The following is a 2,565-nucleotide window of genomic DNA, read 5'->3' on the forward strand; positions in this document are numbered from 1 at the left end:
CAATCATCTATATTCAGACAGAGTGTGTGTGGTGTATGTTTGTATGTGTGTATACATGTGTTCACATCTCTGTGTACATGCATATGTGTGTGTGTCTGTGTGTGTGTTTAGTTCACAGGTCTATCTCATATATATATATATATGTGTGTGTGTGTGTGTGTGTCTGTGTGTGTGTTTAGTTCACAGGTCTATCTCATATATATATATATATATATATATATATATATATATATATATATTTGTATGTATCAGGCTGTCCTAAAATTCACCCTATAGGCCAATCTAGCCTCGAACTCAGAGATTCATTTGTCTCTGCCTCCTGAGTGCTGGAAGTAAAGGCATGCACCACCATGCCTAGTTCTACCATAGTTTTTGAGGCAGGGATTCTCATTGAACCTGCAGCTCACTGGTTGGCTAAAGAAGCTTCCCAGAGCACATCAGGGATCCATCTGTCTCTGCCACTCTCTTTCCTCGGATTACAGGCAGGTGCTGCCATGCTTGGCTTTTATGTGACTGGGGATTTAAACAGGTTCTTTCATTTGTAAACTGTCTTAGTCAGAGTTTCTATTGCTGTAAAGAAATACCATGACTACAGCAACTCTCTTTCTTTCTTCCTTCCTTTCTTTCTTTCTTTCTTTCTTTCTTTCTTTCTTTCTTTCTTCCTTCCTTCCTTCCTTCCTTCCTTCCTTCCTTCCTTTCTTTCTTTCTTTCTTTCTTTCTTTCTTTCTTTCTTTCTTTCTTTCTCCTTTTTTGGTTTTTCGAGGCAGGGTTTCTCTGTGAAATAGCTCTGGATGTCCTGGAACTTGCTCTGTAGACCAGGCTGGCCTCAAGCTCACAGAGATCCACCATCTTCTGCCTCTCGAGAGCTGGGACTAAAGGCGTGTGTCACTACTGCCTGGCTGGCAATTCTCACAAAGGAAAACATTCAATTGGGGTCTTGCTTACAGTTTCAGGGATTCAGTCCATTGTCATTGTGGTAGGGAGCATGGTGGCGAGGAGGCAGATGTGGTGCTGAGGAAGTAGCCAAGACTCCTACATTTGTAGGCGACAGGAAGCCGACTGAGTGCTCCTGAACATAGGAAACCTCGAAGACCAGCCCCACAGTGATCAGGCCGTACCCACTCCAAGAAAGCCACCCTTTCTAAGAGTGCCACTCGCTATGGGAATATGCAGGCCAATCTCACTGAAACTACACGTATGGCAAGGGCTATACTGAATGGGCTGTCTCCCCAGCTCATGGATATTTGAAAATATGCACATGTTTAAATTGAGTACCCACGAAATAAAGTTTTCTTTAATATAATATGACAAAATAGAGCAACCATGGAATGTTTATTCCCCTAGAGTTATTTTTAAAAGGCAACTATTCAATCATATATCTGTAAATGAAGAATGTATCTGTATTCTTCTTGTTATTCTTTTGTTTCATTACTGGATGCGTATAACATTTTTTTTTTAAATTCTTTTAACTGCTTGAGAATTTCACACACGCACATTTTCGTTAAATTCACCCAGACGTCCCCTAATTCCTCCCTTATGCCCCACTACTTCATGGCCTTTGTTTTTTTTTTCAAGGTTTAAACAGACTTTATTGTTACAAGGGGGACCCCATCAAGCAGCAGCAATATATATGGTCCCAGTTGTCACCATGGAAACAACGAGAGGTCATGATTGCAGAAGAGGTGACTGGAATTGAATGGCATGATCCCAGGGAAGGCCAGCCAGGAATGCAGGAAACATGATCAAGATGGGCTGGCAAGGGTGGTCTAGTCACAGGGGGAGGAAGCTCCCTTCACTCCCGCTTCTTGTAGCTCTCCAGATGTGACAGGACCCAGCCCGCAGGCAGGAGGCAACACATGAAGTAGGAAGTGAGCCCAACGGTGACGTCCACGACTCTGATCTGCTCCCGCGGAGGCGGCTTAGAGTGGACCTGGGCACGCGGCGCCATGAGCCGCCTGGCCGAGCGGGTCAGGCCTCTCAGCAGCAGTGGTGTCAGGACAGACATGAAGGAGAGCCCGACCAAAGACGAGGACCAGCGGGAGACCCATGGCCTTTGTTTTTAAACCCATTGCATTCTCTTAGTGCTGCCTGTACGGGAATAGGTGTGGGACTGTCTATTGGAGCCTGCATGCCACTGAGAGCTGAGGAAAACTAGCTTGCTCCACCGGCTGCCATTAACTGCCAGTTGCTGCTCAGCAAAGGCTGGACCTGTGGACCTGTCCCCTCTGTGGTGCATTTTGGCTGATATTTGATATTTTTACTCAGGATTTGGGCATGTACTCACAGCTACTGTGAGTTCATATCTGCAACAGGCTTGTCATGCCCAGCAAAGAATTCAACTATAGACATTTGCTCCCCTGGCTTAAGCCTTTCTTGTTGTCCGTGGCCGCTAGTTAGTTCCCTGCTGCTTAGCCCTAAAATAACCACATAGAAACTATATTATTTGCAATACTTGTTGGACCAATAGCTGACGTGTATTTTTGGCTAACTTATAATTTAAATTGACCCATCTCCATTAATCTGTGTATTGCCACGAGGCTTACCGGGTGAAGTTCAGGCATCTGT

At 44.8% G+C, this 2,565-nt stretch overlaps 1 pseudogene; it reads right to left on the reverse strand.

Annotated features, from left to right (window-relative positions):
* Nucleotides 1-1,557: 1,557 nt before the first annotated feature.
* On the reverse strand, nucleotides 1,558-2,005 carry LOC142838206 (cytochrome c oxidase subunit 8A, mitochondrial pseudogene; annotated as a pseudogene).
* Nucleotides 2,006-2,565: the final 560 nt, after the last annotated feature.

Source organism: Microtus pennsylvanicus, chromosome 19 (genome assembly GCF_037038515.1).
Source record: "Microtus pennsylvanicus isolate mMicPen1 chromosome 19, mMicPen1.hap1, whole genome shotgun sequence".
Lineage (NCBI taxonomy): Eukaryota > Metazoa > Chordata > Mammalia > Rodentia > Cricetidae > Microtus > Microtus pennsylvanicus.